Source organism: Thermobia domestica, chromosome 5 (assembly GCF_964235325.1).
Source record: "Thermobia domestica chromosome 5, izTheDome1.hap1.1, whole genome shotgun sequence".
NCBI classification, from domain to species: domain Eukaryota; kingdom Metazoa; phylum Arthropoda; class Insecta; order Zygentoma; family Lepismatidae; genus Thermobia; species Thermobia domestica.
The window spans coordinates 171,646,121-171,668,008 of NC_137458.1; the positions used below are offsets into that span (position 1 = coordinate 171,646,121).

Genomic DNA, 21,888 nt, shown 5'->3' on the forward strand with positions numbered 1-21,888 from the left:
AAAGGAGACGGTGATGATGAGTGATGAATGAAATGGTGGAATGAAGAAAGTGGGAGGAAACGGGAGAACCCCGAGAAAACCCACGCACACGGTGTTTGTCCACCACAAAGTTCACTTGGCGGGGGCTGGGATCGAACCCGGGACCCCAAGCACCAGAGGTGAACGCTCTACCACTGAGCCACCGCGGCCCCACTCATCTCGTCAAGTCTCGATAACAAGACAATAGATTCACATAACGAGACAGCCTCAAATGACGTGAGCATCAATACAAGTATATATATATTGTAGTTTTTACCATCGAACCAAGGTTGAGACTTGTACGATCGAATTTTTGAGCCGAAGCAGAAGCCCAACCCGAGTAGTAATCTCAACCGGCTCCGCTCGGTTCAATTGAGCGAATAGCTCGAGCCGGCTCGGTTGAGATGAGTCATCGGATCGGCTCAAGTAAGCCGATGGTGTAAGCCGGCTCGCTTGAGAAGAGCCATCGACACTGCTCAGATGAGTCATCGGCTCGAGTCGGCTCGGTTGGGATGAGCCACCGAATCGTCTCAGATGAGTCATCGACTCGAGTCAGCTCCGTTGAAAGTAGTCAACCGGCTCGGTTCGACTCGGCTCAACTGAGGCGATGGCTCGAACCGGCTTGGTTGGAGTGAACTATCAGCTCGGTTCGTTCAGTTCGGGTGAGCCATCGGCTCAAGCCGGCTCGGTTGGGTGAGCTGCTAGCTAGGCTCACTTCTCGGTTCCGATCGATAATGAATGATCTGTGAGCCGAGTCGCTCGAGCCGTTCACAACCCTAAACCCCTACTTATCCTGTACTTACCTGCTTTCAGTTCCAGCAGTGTTTTACGTTTTGTCCGCCATTTTGAATTTTACACTCTTAGCATCTGATTCATACACAGTGACGTCGAATATCTCCATATACCTGATTTCAGATTCATAGCATGTTTTTTTTTTTGTAGTTTTTGTCCGCCATGTTGGATCCGCCATTTTGATTTGTAAACATTTGGTGTCAGATTCGTATTCAGCTACCTTTCAAACCTATTCATACTACATCTCAAAATAATTACGTCATAGCTTCTTATTTTATCCACGTTTATTGGTGTTTCGGAGCGAGCCTTGTTCTGATCTTTAAATGGTCGCCACGCCCCCTACAGGCCCTATTCAAGCGAGTATTTCTCATGTGAAGTATACTCGGTGTGACCTTTCCAACGATATATAGCACATGCATATCCCCGCATACCATTTCATGTACTTCCCTAGTAAGTTGATAAAATGATTGGAAAGCCTCAAAGTAATATATACCCTACATTATATTGTATCAAATGCGAATATTTTTGCTGAGCGTTATTAGGGAAAATTATTTGCTTGTATTATTTAATTTATGAAACTTTGTAGTTCAGGGCAAGTTACCTCTTTAACACCTTCTTAACATTGATCGGTTTCAACCGCCAGTAATAGGAGTGATCGGGAAGATGTACACTATATTTAATTAAAATCTAATCACTTTTACGTAGGTTACATTGGATAGTTCTTTTGTTATTATATTATGTATATGTGCAAACTTGCAACATATGATAGACTTTGTGCTCTTATTCTTGACGGATTTCAACCGCTGACAAAAGGCTTATTTTCGAAGGTTGGCAGAACGCACATACCAAGATTAATTTAAATCGGATAAATTTTAAGAGACTTGTCGTGAAACAGACAGACAGATAAATAGATGGCAGACATACTGTACATATCCCGGTTGAGTCGAATGATAAATCTCGCTTCAACTAATTCTGACGAGGATTCCCCTGGTTCCCTTGGTCACTCGAAGCCAAGTGAAGAAATGGTTTCTTGGGAAAATAGCATCGTTTTCAGAAAAATATAAAAGCACGTAATATTTGTAGATAAATTAACTACGCATTATTAGTCTCTTTTTTATCAGCCAAGTTGTCGAAATCAGGAAATAAAAGATCTAATCATTTATTCAGGGAAACGTATTAGTCCATTTCCCCGATCTTCTCATATAGTTCCGTACCATCTGAGTACTCTCGTTCATTGTGGGATTATTACAAACCATTCATTCCATTCCCTTTGTGTGAACAAAATTTTTCATTTTCACTTCGTGTATCAGTTTTTGAGATTAAATCTTTCTTGGAACTAATAATGAATGTGATGTTACTGAATGAATTGCACGGAAAATGAAAATGCAAATTTTTTATTGCACTTCAAAGCAGACATTTGCTTTGTCCTTTTTTCTCCCCCTTTTCTTTCAGGAAAAACATAATTATGCAAAAATAATTGACTGTCATCTGTGTTTGTATGGCCTCCCACACAATCACTATACAACCAGGGATTTCTGAATGATCATATTTCCCGTCACACATCATCGGAAGCTTGTGTGACGTCAGAATACCCGTTCAGTGGACGAAGAAGGTTAGCATGTTCCCGCACCAACCATTAATAAGCTTCAAGTCAGCGCCGCTCACGGTAGTGTTCAGAGTGAAGTAGTGTGGAGCGAGAAGTGAGAAGCGTGCAAGACAGGCGGTTGAAGTGTGTGTTTGTGTATTTGCACCTGTATTGGAAGGCGTGTGTGTATATGAATTCAGGGTCGCAGCAAAGAATTCATTGACTCATTTACTCAGTACCAACCAAAAATTAAGGTGAGTGTATTAGCCAAATTGCATTATTTCTATCAGCTCATATATTCGATTCATACTTCCAATTTATCTGCTTATTTATTTCGTTTAAATAATTCTCTTTTTGTTAATTTTAATTCAGTTTAAGATTCTTTGTAAGTTGCGATACAGCTTTCGAAATTACAACCTACCTAACAAGCTTTTTTTTTTTTTTTTTTTTTTTTTTTTTTTTTTTTTTATAAATCCTTTGTTGATATTGAACGAAACTGACGTAGCTATGTAAATTACGACAATTGTTCTTGATGTAATTTAAGAAAACATGTGGCCTATGTTTAGCAGAAGGGGTCCAGATCTTTTCTCTAAAAAATGTTACAATTCTAGTAATTTCTGTTCACATTCGGTTAGTTTAGGGTAGGGTTGGTTAGTTTAAGTTAGGTTAGGGTAGTTTAGGTTACGTTAGGTTAGTTTAGTTTATGTTATATTAGTGTAGGAGTCCTGCATAATTTTCCAAAAAATCATAGAATTTCTCTTATTTCTACTAATATTACGTTAGTTTAGGTTAGTTCAGGTTAGCTTACGTTAGTTTATGTTAAGTTAGGTTAGATTTGGTTATGTTATGTTACGTCTAAGTACTTGCATCACTCATTTCTCCTGTAAATTTTGTGTTTTTTACGTGCTTCTGGACCCCTTGTACTAAACATACCCCCATTATATTGCAATCTACCCACGCAGTGATTTCCAATCAGGGAAATGAAATGCGATCTTTAATTTTTATGTCCCACGCTTATGCCGGCAAGGATAAAGGAGACAGTGATGATGAGAAATGAAGGAAATGGAATGATGAACAAAGTGGGAGGAAACTGGAGAACCGCGAGAAAACCTAACGCACACTGTGTTTGTCCACCACAAAGTTCATTTGGCGCTATTCCCAATCAATGTATTATACGAAATTCACGAAATTTTAAAATGGTAAACTTAAGAAACATTTAATCCAACAATGCGCAGTCCTACCGTGGTACTACATACAATCAGTACTTTATTTAAACTTAAAAGCTTACAATGTTATAGTTTATGTTAAGTAACATGTTATTATGTATATGTTAAGTATATGTTAAATAGTGTAGTACTGTTAATAGAAAATCAAACAAACGTGTCATGATGTGGAACTTCATTTAAAGTGTGTCACCATTCAAGAAAGGTTGGAAACCATTGCCCAAGGTATGCTGTTAGAATCGGACCTTTTTTTTTTTAAAGTGTGCACAAATGATTCATTTCATGTATGCATTAAATTTTAAATCATTATTTCCTACCTATTTCTAACCTTCGGGTCCGATCTATATTGATTTCACTAACGTTTATATTACCAATGATCATGTAATAAAAAAAAAATAAGGATAAACGTTTCAATACATGATCCATCTGTGCATCGGGAAGTAGGACCGCTTTAAGAGAGTAAGAAAGTCGAATCGACTTAGCTTTGGGAAATTTGGATTCATTTTGTTAAAATTAAGCGAGTGTTAATTTCTCGTTCTGTGTAAGGATATCAACTGCAGAGGGACATTGGAAAATTTACTCAATGATAATAATAATAATTCTATTTTTTTAATATAAAAACATCTCAATCTGTGAGTAATGCTAATATGAAACTTCAAAATATTTAAGAATTTAAGTTGCCTAAACATCTAGGCGAAAATATTTAGATATACCTAACCATTATTATAAACGCAGGGCGTTACAATCTGTCAATCACATTAATTCTTAATAGTTCAAAGTCGCTAGCTGCGCTGTACCATGTCTGACGCAAGCGTATATACCTATGCCTTGATTAAAAAAAAAAAAAGTTTTTGTGTTACGATACTGAAGATTATTTATAGTGTGAATGTGTATGTGGACCAAGTTCAGCTATAAGGCATGTCTTTCTTCAACTGAAGCTTTTATAATATAAGGTTGCTAACTCTGGAAAATTAAAATTAAAAAAAAAAAAAAAAAAAAAAAAAAAAGACCCCTTCAAAATTCTGTATGACAGGTCTAAGTCTAAAGTATCTCTTTTCAGACCCATTTATGGGAAGCATTAGCACTAGCACCTGCATTAGCACCTGTATTCTGTATATCCGTAGACATTCGCTAGTAAGCTTAATTTTGCTATAAATGAGAAACTGAAATCGGCATTAATCATTTTATTGTATTTACCAGTCACTGCCACGTCTTTAGAATGATCGAAACAGATGAACAAAAGTATGTTTACGTGACAATTTTGGATTTGGAAAATGAAATTTATTCTTTAAACTTATACTTCAATTACAAAAAAGAAATCCAGTTTCAGTCAGGGTTTTTTTTTTTTTTTTTTTTTTTTTTTTTTTTTTTTTTACCTAAGAGGAGCTTCCTTTGCCCTTTCAAGTGTTCTTTTAAAATTAGCTTTGATAAAATATGGTATTACTTAAAATGAAATAATTACTTTGTTTTGTTCAACAATGCTGGAGTTGCGCTTATCATCCGCATCAGTCATAATGTTCAGCTTTACCTATTGCGTGTACTGTATACCGTGCCTATTATGTAAATGTAGACAAAAGCAAGGAAAAGGATTAAGAGAATGACAAATTCAGCTATGTCCTTCAGGAAAACACTCGGAAGATAACGTCTTCCTTATTCTCCGACCGACATGATAGGCATTCCCCTTCCCACGTGGTCCTTGATCAAGGCAAAACAGCAGAAAGTTATGTATGTGGGGAATTCCAGTTGGTGCATTTTATGTAGAACCATGTGCTAGATCTTGAGACGCTATCAAATATCTTCGTATACTTTCCCAAGTGTCTACAAATATAAAACATTAGTATCAGAAGCCACTAATAAATTGTGTAAATCGAGTCTACATTTTTAAAAAAGATTTGTCAGTAAATTTAGATTGGTTGTGTCAGCAATGTTACATTCAGCAGCGAGAGTCTGTAATACTCATAGCGTACCTTCTTTTGCTTCAAAATTTTAGAATCGATACAAATAAATTTGAAGTGATATTTATGTAATCGAATTTGATCTAATTAATGTTGTGGGTTAATTTACATCAAACGGAACGTAATCAGTCCATCCATTCTGCAGATTTTGGAAGAATAATGCTACTTAGAATTACGAAATTTTGCTGGCTACAATATAGGCTAACCATATTGAAATCAGATTTCTCATGCTATATATCATATTTATATTTATCTGTAAGAACAACATTACAAATATCTAAGTCAATCAGTTTGTGTAGGACTTAAGCGCAAGGGCGCCGATCCTGGGGGCCGGGAGGCCCGGGTCTCCCCAAAGCTCATGTGGGCCCCCTAGTGTATTTATGAATCCACTTTCTTCATTCCACCATTTCGTTTATCATCATCACCGTCTCTCTCAGCCTCGGAACATAACCATGTTACGTTAAACTAAGAAAGAAAATGTGCAGGCAAAGTACTTTTATATGTTCTTCGCACAAGAAGAATGAGACTTACGTAAAATATTTGAAAGGTAAATTTAGCCTCCTTTTCCTCTCTTAGGATGCATATTTTGATCAAAGTGAAATGATAAAGCCCCAGCTTCACAGTAAATAATAATCCACCCTCTTTACATGCCATAGGGTAAGCCTTACGCATTTCGATGAAAATAATGAAAACGCGATCTCAGCCAAGTGCTATATTCAAAAAGTCATTTCAAACGATTCAGCCATTTCCACACACAGAATAGAAACTTATAATATAGATATTGCTCCCTCCTTCCGCACCTCGTTAGAATCGGTATTTTCTGTAACTGAAACACGTACTCACTTATTTCTAATGAGGAGTTTATGTACCGAGATACATATCCCTAACTTGAGGGGCTCATAAGATATTCAGTTTTTTTGAAAGCATTTTCAAATTCTCTTTTGCTCCTTTAGGATACGCATTTTAATCAAAATGTCACCAAAATACAACTCGAGAACAATGCGAACTGCGTTCAAAAGTTCATTTCAATGATATAAGTAACATACAATTTTAAGTATTTGGAAGAATGTGTTAATAGTTCATCTGCAATACTACTGTATTCAACTAAGATTTATCCCAAGTAAAGTAATAATTTGTTTCAGTCTCAAGCATTTGAAATATTAAGGTAGTTTTAGGTTTCGCGATGATCGACTTGTGTGATCTGGTGATTTAGAAGTAGTTAAATTCGGTAAATATAAAGCACTCATAGACATGAGCGTTTATACAAGGTGTACGATAGCGCTCAACTCTAGCTGTCACCTATTTTAGCCCAGATTTGTTCTGATAAAAAGTCTCCCCTCCACCTTGGCCAGAGTTGGCGTGGGTCAATGAAAACTTGACCCACTGACCCACCACCCACCGTGACCCACGACCACTCTGACTCACCACCCACGGTGACCCACTCTGACCCACCACCCACGGTGACCCACTCTGACCCACCACCCACGGTGACCTACTCTGACTCACCTAAATCCATCGTCATCAACTCTGAACACGATCCACGGCCTCTTCTGAACTGACTAAAGAGTTTACACTTGTAATAAAACAAGACTGTGAAATTGTCACTAATGGGAGTTTGAATTTCTAGTCAATCGCTCAAGCCCCACTCTGTTACAATGACGGTGGATCTGACCTTTAAGATATAAAATGGTAAAGTGTTTGTCAGTGAGGAAATTGAAAAAGTTCGAGGTGGGGGAAATTAGTGTGTGCTTAAAATATACTTGTACTAAGAGAGTATTCTTGCAAGTGTTAATTTCTGAACGCATTCCACAAGAAACTTCTTTCCGCAGGAAAATACCCCTGTACAATATGGAAAAGGTTATGGTTTCTCAGTTCACAGTATTTTTTCTCACAAAAGACTTGAAAATCAGTTGTTCATATGGTATAAAGGTGCTCGGGTACCCTATGTGAGAGCATATCCATAAAGTATGTTCATAATAATTATTGTAATTTGTGTGATCACTAAAACACCACGTTAAATTTAAGTTACAAATTTGCATAATTGCAATTGTTATGAATATTTATTCAAAGTAGTTTACCTAAAGCAAAGAAGAGACTTACTAAAAATTAGGTACAAAGTTGATAACACAAATAAGCCTTTAGTAATACAAGTATACATTTTCCGTAACTCGTAATTTTCCACCTTGAAACAAATCTGAAATCGGATTTATTTCCTGTTGGTAACTTTTTGGCGGTAAATCATCCGCAGTGAAATGATGTCCATCCTTCAGCCAAGAAATAACTAGCTCGTCTACTTTGAGCTTGTCTAGCGGTGGGCCATTAACATTAATGAGCAACAAGTTAGACAATGTTTGAGCACTTAGTCTATTTCTAATATCAGTCATCTGTAAATTCATAAGGGGAAATCCCCGTTCGCACTCTTGCCGTCGAAATCGATAATACTTCTACCCGATTTCTTCAACTTCTCATCGACAATCTACTTGTTAGACTTAAGTCTGATAACGATTTTTCTTGGTCAGGTTTGAAATACTCAGCAAGAAGTATCATCTCTCTATCACCATACAACATCTTTCCCATATCGACCATGTCAGTTGGTAATGTCGACCCATGTAGAACAGAAACTTCATCTACCACGCCTTTGATAGGGAATCTTGTGAAAGCCTGATAAACTGATGATTTCTTATTTGTTTATAAATTTAATTTTTGTAATAACACATGAAGGTTTAATACTATTACAAAGTTCCCTCCCCCGTTTAGAAAGCGAAAGGGAACGAGGTTCCTGGAAAGTGTTCAGAGGTGAATGGGAATTTCCCTCTTTCTTCCCCTTCAATTACCACACTGCTGTTTGCCGTGTGCCAAATTACGATGAATTTCAATTAAATTATCATAGTATAATTATTTCCTTGTCGAATTACCAATACTTTTCAGTGGAAAAAAGGATGAAATTTCGAAGTTCCAAATAAAGGGAAGTAGATCAACGTAAAGGGAAAAAAGTGTAAAATTTTCCATACAATTATGCGTACAATCCAAACTTCAAATTTCCGCGTAATTAAGCTTACAGTACAAATTTTATGCCTATTTTTCTCACAACTTTATGGGTTGATTGCCCTGTGCTGTAAGCGCTCCATATAATACATATAAGCTTAAGCAATTATTATAGTAGAAAGCAATGGATATATGAAGCGAAGCACTGTATTTTTTGTATCTCAATTAATAATTGTTTCTGAGTCTGTTTCTCAACTAATATCGGTCGTTTTCGATTATTTTTACAAACCAATTCACTACCATTTTTCCGCTACACTGAATTTCAACTCTGTAAGTTTAACGACTTGCGAGATACTCATTTTTTTAACGCAAAAATTCGGATCCTCACTACCTCCTTAGGATATTATGCATGATAATAAAAGCAATATAACATCCCAATTTGGATTAAGGCCTAACTATATACCAAAAGTAATTTCATTTGACTTTGCAATTTGACTGTGATGATCAGGCACACATAGTTACATTCAATTTTTTATACAATAATTTATATATTACAGTGATTCAAAAATGTATTTTTTCCAGTAGTTAGCTCTAAAAACTCTCAGGTCTCGAAAGCCAAGTTGTAGTGTAAGTCCTATTGCTATTATATATATTATTTATTTATTTACTCAATGCTTCTGACTCAAATAACCCTCCTTTGTCCTGGTAAAGGCTTTAAACTATCGTTCTTGTATGATCTTTTATGTAGATTTTAGTTTCGAAGTAATTGGAGTTACTTTTCTCTCGACTTCTCTGAACTTTAAGCCATCACTTCGCCTTTTAGGCATCGTTTATGCAGATTAAAAATTTAGGATTTTGACAGATTTTGCAATGGTTTCCTATTTCAATACACTTTTACGTGCAAAATTTATTCATACAACGTTCTTTTTTTCTTTTTTACTATTCTTCCCGAGTTTGATCCCAGTGAGAGCTTACGTAGGTCCCACAGTATGCTGTAGATCAGTCTCTCCTATACCCTCGCTGCTGAAAGGGACGCTAAATTTCAAATGAATCAATTAACTATTATTATTCTTCATATTATTATTATTATTATTATTATTATTATTATTATTATTATTATTATTATTATTATTATTGACAGAAAGGTTCGTTCTTCGCACGGGGAGTATAGGATTTATGCAAAATATTAGAACTAAAGATATTAGGGAAATAAGTAATTAAGGTAGAGCAATACCTTCTGCGCTGCAACTATCAATATTGGTCAAATATATTAATAACGAAGAGCAATGCCTTTGGGGTTGTTCTTGTCAGTATGAGTGAAATTACGAAGAGTAACACCTTTGGCGGCCCCTATCAATTTACAAACTTGCTGACATGCCATTTTTGAAATTTCCATCCTCCCTTTCATAACTGTAGGGTTATACTTCGATTTGAATGGCGCTTCGAGTGTCACCATTCATCTCAGCGATAAATAAACCTATAGATTTGACATTCTGAACATGTATCCTTTCCTTTTATCCTTTCCTATTTACATTTTGACCCTCCGCAAATACCCCAAGCCGAAAATTAAAACAAAAAATGAGTAAAGAAAGAGGTTAAATGAATAAATAGAGTAACGTCTTCGGTGTTGCCCCTGTCAATATGAGTAAATTATATCAATAACGGCGTTGCTCCTGTCATTATAAATGGAATAAATAAATAAATAACGAAGAGAAGCGCCTGCTCTGCCATTTCCTTGGCCAGCAGACACATCCATTTTTGCCTAAGCATAAGCTTAAATGTCATCAGGACTTTCACCAATCAGCTTAGCGATTCTGAAAACTATGGATTCGACATTATATCGATCATTTTGAGATGTCATTTTCCATCCCCATCTCCCGTGTGACGATGGGGGCTAAAGTAGGACTTAAACTGCGTAGGGGGTATTACTATTCATCTTAGCAACCCCGAAAACTATCAATTTGACATTAATATCCGATGTCCCAAATCATTTACTTTTATACATGTACAGTATGTCATCTCCCGAGCCGAAAATCGAAACAAAACTGCTTCCTACGCGACTAGATTTGTCTGTCTGTGTATTAAATTTCGTGGTTCTACGTTGCTACTTTATATGCGAAAATCTAATGATATTATTTTATTATTATTAAAGATTAGTAATAATAGCGTGTTGCATAGATTTTTTCGAAAGCAATTAGATCTCGAGCAGTGTTGCCGGTTTTTTTTTTTTTTTTCTAAACTGTCTTAAAATCGCAACTATCTGTGATAATTGCTCATCAACGGCAGCAGCGCCGATTTCTTCATACCTTGTGTGAGGTCCGTTCAAGTATGTGTTTCGTTGTCAGATATCCATGCAAAGGTCCAAGTAAAAATATCCATATCGTAAAGTGCCCAAACTAACATTGAGGAAGGGGCCCGGGCCACTTCTCCTTGCTTCTCCCAGGTGCCTATAATCAGCAGGTTCGCGAGAGATCAGGAGATTTCAAAAATTATTCGATATTCACAGAAATATCGTCGCTACGTCGTTTAGGTTGGTATACTTGTTTAATATTTATTAAAAAGGCGAAAATCACCGTTTTTTCTTTCTTTTAAGCCGGTTTTCTTGCATCTCTAACCCTCACCCAATACTGTTCTCAGAACATTGTATGAAACAGCTTTTCTTTTCGTGTTTCTTTACAACACAGCAAGTCGAAGGTGAACAGTGATCAATTAAATATCCTTTGGGACTATTAAAAAAATAAAATAAAAATAAAAAAACTTGATATACCTCAGACGCCTACAAAGTTAGTTACAAGCAGGATATAAACTGCTGTAAGTTTTCTTTTTTCTCCTATTTTTTAAACAATATAATTTTATGTAGACCGAAACTTGTAGATAAAGTAATAGCAGTGACGATTTTAAATATTTGTATCGGTCGGATTTTCAATTTACAATGGTGAAAAGTAATACTGAAACAATACTAGCAATAATCTGAGACACAACTCCTGAACATTCTCTCAAATAATCACTTACTGGTAGCAACAAAGTTATTTTCTTTAATAAGGTTAATACAGTGTGTTTCTTTCTGCTTGAGGCCAAGAGCGTGGGCCGCAAGCCGGTTGAAATTGCAAAAATACATTTTAACTAGAACTGGAACTCATAAATTGTCTTTCCAGTGGCGAATCCAAGGGGGGCGATCGGGGCGATTGCCCCCCCTGGAGGAAACTTTCTTATTTTACATATATAAATAAAAACCATCCCAGAGTTTGAAGCTCTTAATAGTAGCTCTAAGTAGCAGTATGACAACCCACCGCCCCCCTCAGAAGTCGGTCCTGGATCCGCCCCTGTGTCTCTCTCTTTTAAAATTAAAGTTAATGAATTTATACACTGAACAATACCTGCACTGAGATTATATTCGGAAGTAATATACACATCGCAATTGCGTTGGAAAGAAGAGTAACAATACGTGAATCATTGAGAAACGTATCGCATTTCATACTTACACTGCGTACTTCAATCAGAGGCTGCGAATATATTCTTATCGCATTTCCACGAGTTAAGTGCACTAATTGTCGATAATAATGGGTCGTTTCTCTCGGTCAACAGGAGAAGAAAATAAGACTTTTGATTTTCATTTAATTTTAATTATAATTTCAATTACTGTACATTATTATTATTATTAAAAAATTATGCATTCTACTTCTAATCCCAAGATGGAATATTATCTAAAAAAATGTTATTAAATTAAGGAAACCAGGAATGATAAACACTATTTACTTTGGTGTATTACCTATGCGCTTTCCGAACCTATTTGCGCTTGCAGTCAACTGTGGTATCACTTGCCGATGTTTTTGCGGTGCATTCGCGGCCTTAACCGGAAAGAAACACAGTGTATAATGCAAAAGTTCTTGTTTTTTTAAAAAGACAACAATTTCAAATCTTTAGCTAGGAACTAAAGAAAATGTATAATACATATTAAAACTATTATGACCTAGTATTTAAGTCTCAAAATATTGAATTGTAATTAAATCAAAATAAAGAAAAAATCTTCAAGCACCTCGATCGTCCTGCATCGTGCCTCTCCTTCAACTTTTGCAGAACTCAAGCCCTGACTACGTTACTAACTAGGGAAGGTTGCGGGGTGTTACTCTGACTTCATATCGATACTATGCTCAATCGAATCGTTTTTACATATGAAACAGTTACACAAACGGAGAAATCCTTGATCGCAAGCGTGTTTGAATTACGAGCGTTGAAAGTTCAAAATTGAACAGATTTTGCAAAAAGTTTAAAAGAACTATTTTTAGACACTCTTAATTTTTGGTATCGGGGGGGGGGTTCATGGGTGCCCAGCACAATGGTGAAGTCAAAGCGTACGTACTTTGCAAGACAAGGTGACTTATTACAAAGGAGGTGAAGGGTAATAGCGTTTTACAACTTGCAAATTGTTTCTGTATGGCACACTGAGTCGATAGGCTGATAGAATGTATTTTCCAACACTATTCGACTGTATTGTCATTCAAATGTCACTTTCCTGTATGGCCACCTTCAAATGGGGAGTTAACCGTGCAACGTAAAACTCAAATATTTCATTTCATTTTTTTTTTTTTTTCAAATGAGGAGCGTCATTTAGGGAGACAGGAGGAGCAATTGCTCTCCCCCCAAGAATTTCAGGGAATCATATACTTGAATCGATTGTCTGCTAATATACTAGTACAAAACGTGAAAGTCTTATGTCGGTGGTGCTCTTGTCCCCTTCAAGCGAAGTCTGAAATTACGCTTCTGCTTCTAATTGAACAATGACATTTGTCTCCGAAACGCTTGGCCGCGGAACTAACGTGAACGAGACTCCGAAACCAGTCGCCCTCTGCTTATACATTGTGAAAGACGGTGTTTCAATATTTCATCACTAGCATTTAAAAAAAAAAAAAAATCAACTGATTTAAATAGGGATTGTTGGAAAATAGTGCCCAAACTTTAGGGAATGTTTTACGATATTCGGTGATATATATATATAAACTGCTAGCGATGATGTGATCGGTTTTCTCTAGAATGAAAACCACCTTGTTCACAGCTTTGAACGTACATTTCTAATCATTTTTAAAAAGTTTTCGTCCTATTTTTTCACTGAATATCTTCAAATTATTCCTTGAATTTGACCAATATTTTCCCATAATTGGCATTTCAATTGGCTTAAAAAAAAAAAAAAAATACATGATGTATTGAAACAACGTCTTCAGCAATACAAAAACATAGGGCGACAAGGTTCGGAGTACTGCTCACGATAGTTCCGCGGTCAGCCGCTCTGGCGCTGAGCGATCTGTTTGAAGTGCCAATTCGAAGTGCGACCTTCCCTAGTGAGTTTCACAATTGAAATAGAAGCTCACAGAACTGTACTGGGTGTTTCAAATAAAACATCCAGTACTTATAAATTATAAACGACTGCAAATAAGATAGTAAAACCGAAAGTGAGATGAACAAAATGAGCGGAAAAAGAAACAACTTTTGTAAGTAGTAGTTTTTCGTGTGAGTTACCGTTGACAAAATGGTCATACTTAATTTTTGAATTCTTGCACGTGTAGACAAAACTTTCAATGGAAATAGATAATAGCGGCCAAAAATAGGAAGTATAAAACAAAAAGAGAACTAGGAAAAGATCAGACGGCACATAAAACGGAATACTCTACTTGTCCCGTAGGACCTCTATCATTGGGCCGAGTGGTCACCCTGATATTTTAAGTAGTAATGTATAAAACAATTTATTCCATTGAAAAGAACATGGAAAATAAACAACTTCTGTAGGAAGAAGTTTTTCGTGTGGGACATCGTTTACATCGTGATCACTATTTCACTGGCAAGTTTGCATAGTCAGATAAAACTTAAGCTAAATGGAAACGAATTCGTAAACTGTGACCCACATAAGACATTTTTTCTTACAAAAGCTATTTTTCCATATTCTTTTCAATGGTATGAAAGATTACTCGTCTTACTATTTAAAAGTTTCGGGTTACCTCCGAGCGACAAACAGAGCACTTAATTCTGTGCACCATCTGACATTTTCCCTATCTCAGTTTTTTGTTTCATCTTTTTACCTTCACCTGTTATGATTTATATCCATTGGACATTTCATTTGAATATCTAACAGCTCACAGTTTGTGCTGGTCATTTTTTAAACAGTTGTAGAGCGTTCAGTGTTCAGTGGTAGAGCGTTCATCTCTGGTGAAAGTGACTCTGGTTGAATTCCAGGACATGTGAGTATGTTTTGACAATATGGTGTTGGTGGATTTTCCCGAGTACTCCTGTTCTTCAGCACATTCTTATTTCACCCGGACGTAATATTGTATGTAATAGTGGATCATAAAGAACTGTTTCTTTTTAAACACTGGATTCTCCATTATACACACTAATAACGATTAATACACCGTCACATCCCTATTCACATTTTCTATTTGATTAGGCTCATTTGCAAGCTGCAATCCAAAGGCAGAAGAGACCGTATATATACAGATTTAGCCGAAAGTGAAGTTACTAACAGAGGAAAATATGGATTATCTATTATCACCTGTGAAGTTGAGATAATAGGTGATGCTCTAACTAGGCGTATATTAATTTTTGTTGCAATAAATTCAGATACTTATAATTTTCTTGTGTGTGATTTTATTCTGTGAGGATGTGCAATCAGCTTGAGAAATGGGAGGATCGTACGGGAATTTTCTTTGCTGAATTTGATCATCCTAATCTATGCACAAAGAATTAAAAAGTAAAGAAGTTTGAGGAGAAGGATTAGGATTAGAAATTAAATTTCTGGGCTGTTGGCATCTATGTCCATGTTAGCCCATCACGTATGAGGGATGATGTTCCTCGGCGATCACACTATCAGAGGAAAGGGAAGGAAGGAAGTGATCTGATACCTGTATATTAGGTACCATCCTTGCATTTACATGGTGTGAATGAGGAAAGCCCAGAAAACCTTTACTCGGGATGGCTGGTCTGATAAAGCTTGCACACTTTTTCGTCTCAATGTCCCTCCCGGGAATCGAACCCGGGACTGCTCCACTTTATGGGTAGAAACATTTATTTCTGATAAGTAGTATATGTTTGTAACATGTTTCAATGTAAATCAAAGTAGTGTATGAAACGTGTAGTATTAAAAAGCAGCATTGTGTTTATTGAAGACTTTAGTAAATTGCATCGACTGTCTCTGTCAAGCTACTGTACTACACATAACAGTTTACTTGAAACAGAGGTTAATTTTCTGCACTATCATTTCCCCTGAATTTTTGAAAGATAAAATATCTCAGACATACATGGTCTCTCTCCAATCGATTAGGCTGTAAAATCATGCACTTCAGCTACTAATGCATGCCTATAATAAAATCTAAGTTAGTAGATGACTAAGCATTTACGTAACATAAAACACCAGTTTTACAGAATCATCATCACTTCCACTCCTTTAGTGATGTGATGTTTTAACAGTAGTAGTTGTGAGAAAAGAAAAAGTAAATAAATTTAAATGCCGTGCTCCAGTGAACTTGACGTTTCTCAAGGTGGGCAACCTTGACACGTATAGCCACTACGTATCTGTTCGCTCATCTGATGCCTGCTGGGCAACCGATGCGATGACGACCTTGAGAAGAAACCGGCAACACTGCACGGAGCACGGCTTTTTGAGCAAAGGCGTTCGTGATTCCTCCAGGAGACGATTGTCTCAATGTCACATCACAACATAAAAACAGTTTTTCTTCTTGCTTCGATTTTCTGCTGTGACATGGAAATTCGTCGATTACTTTCCCCTTCTCCAGATTTGGTAAATGTCCAGATTTTAAAAATATTTTGGAATTTAGAAGAAAGCTGTGGTAAATGTGAAGAAAAAATCCTTTCTTAAGGCTGATAACTTAGGGGTGCCCACTCTCTCCTTGGACCATGACATACCCTTAAATTCTTCATTCTATCACACATATATATATATATATATATATATATATATATATATATATATATATATATATATATATATATATATATACAGGGTGGGCCATTTTAATTAATCCACGGAAATATCTGAAAAATGATAAAACATAGAAGAAATTTTTGAAGTACACCTTATATATTGCTAAGGGGGAAAACCAATTCTGCCAAAAGTACCCCTCCCCGCCCCCCATAAATGGGGGTAACGGGGGTAACTTTGAAATGTCAAATGGGAACATGGGTCGAGTAATACCTTGTTCGAAAGGTCTTGGAAAACTAAGTAACGCTGTACCAAAAGATGTTTCATATTGTGCACCAGTTTCAAAATGGCCGCCATGATATGGTTCGGAAACTCCAGTACCCGTAGTATGAAAACCATGGAAGGTAAATGAATGGAACAAAATTAAAATATGTAAATATCATAGGGCATATCGAATGATGTAATCCCTGTGATCCCAGTGGCCTCCCTGAAGGGGTCTTGTGGGCTAACTTCAAAATTTCAATGTCCGACCGGACAACGGTTCGGGCGTACTCTTGACCTACCCAATGCTGTTTGGAAGGCAGACTTCATGCATAGAGAATTGGTGCACTAAGTTAACGCGGATGGCCACAGTTACATTTTGATTAATTATTAGCATTCATGTCATATTGTGAGCTTGAGGGACGAAACGGTGCGTACGTATATCCCCGAAATGCTTTCTGAATAACCAGCACGCATTGCATAAAAGTCTCTTTTTTTAGTCACTACAGCGTCATCCTTACAAACAAATGTTTCAACCACTATTTGTAAGGTTAGCCTTAATTTACGAACTAAAGTAGAGTTCTCGTTTGAACTTTCACTTTACTTTCCACCCCACTCACATACAGAGCGCAGGGAGAGATTATTTTGCAGGACTTGGATTTCTCTCTATACATTATGGCAATTTTACTCTAATATTTTTATCTCTGTTGTATTATTCTCGAGCCTTGGAACGCCTCCGTGGTTTTCTATTTAATTTTCGTTATTTTCATTTATCTCTAACCGTATTCATACTATGGGCACTAGACGTTTTCTTAGACACAGTCACCATGTCTTTGCGATCATTTTGAAAACGGTGTCTCATGTCGAAAATTTTCTTCCAGAAGCTGTTTGATATTAATTTGTCTATGTAACATGATGTTACTCGCTTCAAGCTGCTATTTGAAATTTTCAAGTTGGCCCCGGATACCTTTCAGTTGGCCCTTGGAGTCACCCCGACAACACCTCTCGATGTGCCTTACGTCAGTTAGCTATTCCAGTTTTTCTTTTGTTGATTTATCTCCAATCGCTTTCATACTACGGATACTAAACATTTTCTCTGATACGGATACTATGTTTCGGCGGCCTTTTGAGAACACTGCCATTTCACATCAATCGTTTTCTCCTGAAATATGTTAGATTTTGCAAGATTTATCGAATGAGGTACCACTCGACTCATGTTACTATTTGAAATTTTGAAGTTAGCCCCCAAGTCCCCTTTAGGGAGGCCACTGGGATCACAGGGACCACACCGTTCGATATGCCCTATGATATTTACGTATTTCAATTTTGTTCCATTCATTTACCTTCCATGGTTTTCACACTACGGGTACTGGAGTTTCCGAACCATATTATGGCGGCCATTTTGAAACCGGTGCACAATATGGAACATCTTTTGGTACAACGTTACTTAGTTTTCCAAGACCTTTCAAACGAGGCATTACTCGACCCATGTTCCCATTTGACATTTCAAAGTTACCCCCCGTTACCCCCATTTATGGGGGGCGGAGGGGTACTTTTGGCGGAATTGGGTTTCCCCCTTAGCAATATATAACGTGTACTTGAAACATTTCTTCTATGTTTTATCATTTTTCAGATATTTCCGTGGATTAATTAAAATGGCCCACCCTGTATATATATATATATATATATATATATATATATATATATATATATATATATATATATATATATATATATATATATATATATATATATATAAGTGGTCTCGAATGTAATGGTTTTGAACTTCAGAATTATCGCTTTTTCCAATTATACCATTGATTAGAGCATACTGATCTTGTACAAATTTTACAGGTCTACAATTATAAATCACTTAATTGTACACTTTTATCATTAGTTCCAAAATTCTCCTTCATTCATCCTAATATTTCAACGACTCACTTTGCTTCATAACCTTCATTCATTCATTGGCGCCTTTGGATAACTTACCATGTAGAGTCACAGTTCTTTTCCGGTGAAGGTTTTTAAAAATATCTTATTTTCGGTCAACAGTTAGGCAGTGTTTCTTCCAGATATACTTTCGGAGGGGAAGCTATGATCCAGAGTTAAACAACCGCCTTCCATGACCTTTAGCACGTAATATCAAGAGAACACCTATATATATATATATATATATATATATATATATATCCGTGTTTCGGCCAACTGTACTGAACTTCGCATTCACAAATTTTCAACATGCGCACACACGAATATTTTGTCCTTCCAACCCAGTAGGGTAGCCAGGATGTGTGTTTGGGGGGGGGGGGCCAAGTGCTGTTATAGGTACATATAGAAAAATTACAAACAAAAAAATATATAAACATAAAAATATATAAAAAATTACAAACATCAAAGTACGAAAGTACATTGTCGGACCTCTTTGGGGGGGGGGCGGCCCCTCTGGGCCCCCCTTCCCTACGCCACTGTTCCAACCCAAACAAATTTTCTGGTAGAATGGCTACAAGTAAGGTAAAAAGGCTAAGAAGAGGGCGGCTAAGAGTGAGAGACTACGTTCCGGACAATATTTTCGGAAACTATGGATTAAATTAAAGGTTTTTCGCAGATCACACTGTATAGTTTTTGTGTATATAATTTAGTGTTATGCCGACAAGTTTAGAACTGTCAAATCAATCTAAATGTGGTTTTATTTACGTAGGAACAACGTATGATTTTCTGCGTCGTCCTGAAGACTATTCAGAGAAGTTTATTCATTCCGAGATTACTGCCGAATGAAAATGTAATATTAGCAAAGTACTCGCTCTATAGTTATGTTTCCTTCAATTCAGTATTATCCTTTTCATTGGAACATCCTATACATACACATTTTTTGATAGCCATATTGTTTGTTTATATATTTGTTTGTTGATTCGAGCTTAATGTTCCGTTCACCAGCGAGGCTATATGAAACATGGACGTATTGCGTAACGTGGGATCCAAACCACATGAACTCTCGCTGGGAATCGAACCAGAGCCTCCCGCGCCAAAGACGCGTACGCTAATCATGTAACCACGAGGGAGCTCTTGATATTCGCTACTAACTATGTAATAGGATTCTTTCCAAACGAATAATCGGAGCGATAAAACTCGTTATAGTGTTACAAAATCCGTATGTTAAAACACATTTGTATGCATGGTTTATTGTGAATTCGTAAGTTAGGACTAACTTGAGATAAATCCCAATAACTGTTTGAGAAAGTCAGAAAAGGTGTATGTCATTTCATTATTTGTGCTTTTGGTACCATTATACCTATAGTTGCCTTTTGAAGAGTTTGCTGACATTGAAACACTATAGCAGGCGCGCACGCAGAAATTTTTGTTGAGAGGGATCTATGTAGTATTGAATGGATATTATTCTGCATCCGAAAAGATGATAAGTAATTGTAAAATACTTCTTCCACCTATTTTTTCAGAAAAAAATGGTAGAACTAGATTTATTTTATAGGAGAAAGAGTATAGATGAAATGTAAGATCAAATTTTCATGCTCATCAATCGTTTTCCTCTTAAACAAGTAGGCCTATAGTTTTATTGGGAAAGTGTGCAAATGAAAGTTAAGAAATTTTGGGGGAATCCGAACCCGGTGAACCTTCCCCCGTGGGTGCGCCCCCTGCACTATAGTGATGCTGTACATTGTTGAACTGACCGATCCTCCCTCTCACTAATTTCAAGTTTCTAATCTTCGGACGGAAGTTTTAGAATAGCACAGGCTAAACAGGCATTCAATAGGAATAGAGGACTGTTAGCATCAAGAAATGTGTCGTTGGACGTTCGAAAACGATTTATCAAGACCCTGATATGGAGCGTGGCGCTTTACGGATTGGAGACGTGGACATTGAGAAATGCTGAAATATCCAGGCTGGAAGCATTTGAAATGTAGTATTGGCGCAGAATGCTGTGTATATCATGGACCGAAAGGAAAAGTAATGAAGAGTTACTAAAGGAAGCTAATGAAGGACACAGATCATGAAGATAATAGAAAAAAAAAGAAGAAACAGCATGTTTGGCCACTCCGATTGGATCACCGTATTGAAAGAGGGAAAGGCAGAAGGAAAACCAGGAAGAGGAAGACTAAGGATAGAATATCTAGATGCAGTCAGAAGAAGTTTTCAAGTTCCATATTGCCCACCAACCTATGGTTAAGGTGAGAAAGAAGAATCAACTCCGACAAAACACACACACACACACACACACATAATGTTCTATAGAAATCTAAGTATGTTAATAAAAATTATCATATAATTAAAAAAAAAATCTTCACGGGAGGAGAGTAAGTGAGTCCCGATATTTGACCGACTACAACTGCAATAATGACAATTATGTAAAAACCTCAATAAATACATATATCATATTGTGTTAAAATCGAATAATATTTACAAAGTTATCATCGACTATGTGGTTCTTAAACTTTGGGGGGAGGGGTCACCTCGTTCTCGATTGATTTAAGTCCAAGTAGTGGGAAGTCTTAAAAACTATATCATACTGTACGAAATATATACTGTATACTATCAGGTGGGAGAGTAATACCACTACTTTATTCTTTACTGATTTCAGCCCTATGTAGAGTGAATAACTGTGAAGACGTAAAGAAAATGTACTACACATTACACAAAAATCAAACAGTTGTAACGGAAATTATCGTCGTTCATATTTTTTTAAAATTAGAAAGGTAATGTATCCCAGATGAAGTTACTAAATTCACATTTCATTCTTCACTGATTTTCATCCAAAGTACTGGGTATTACGGAAAAGAGTAAAAGAAAATGGACATTATATTGAATCAAAACCGAATGATTTTAGGAAATATATAATGGAACTCGAAAAGAAATCGAGAGGCACGGTGGTCCAGTGGTAGAGCTCTTACCTCTAGTGTGTGGGATCCATGGTTCGATCCTGGCCAAGTAAGTTTGTGGTGGACAACATTGTGTCCTTGAGTTTTTGCGAAGGTACTCTCGTTTCCTCCCACATCGGAAACGGGTTCTTCCATCATCACTCACTTGCATTAATGATGCTTTTCCCTTAACCTAAAAGATATAAACATGGGACGTTAAACTGTAAGATTTAATTTCATTTTTTCCTGAAATAAATTGGGGGGAGATAAGAGG

General features: G+C 36.6%; 1 protein-coding gene across 1 annotated transcript in view; it reads left to right on the forward strand.

The window, feature by feature from the left end:
- Positions 1 to 2,417: 2,417 nt before the first annotated feature.
- The window catches only part of LOC145686278 (leukocyte elastase inhibitor-like), a 62,416-nt gene continuing 42,945 nt past the window's right edge, over positions 2,418 to 21,888 (forward strand). The window contains exon 1 of the mRNA XM_081759408.1: positions 2,418 to 2,649. The gene's annotated coding sequence lies outside the window, so the exon portion shown is untranslated. The remainder of the gene's footprint in view (positions 2,650 to 21,888) is intronic.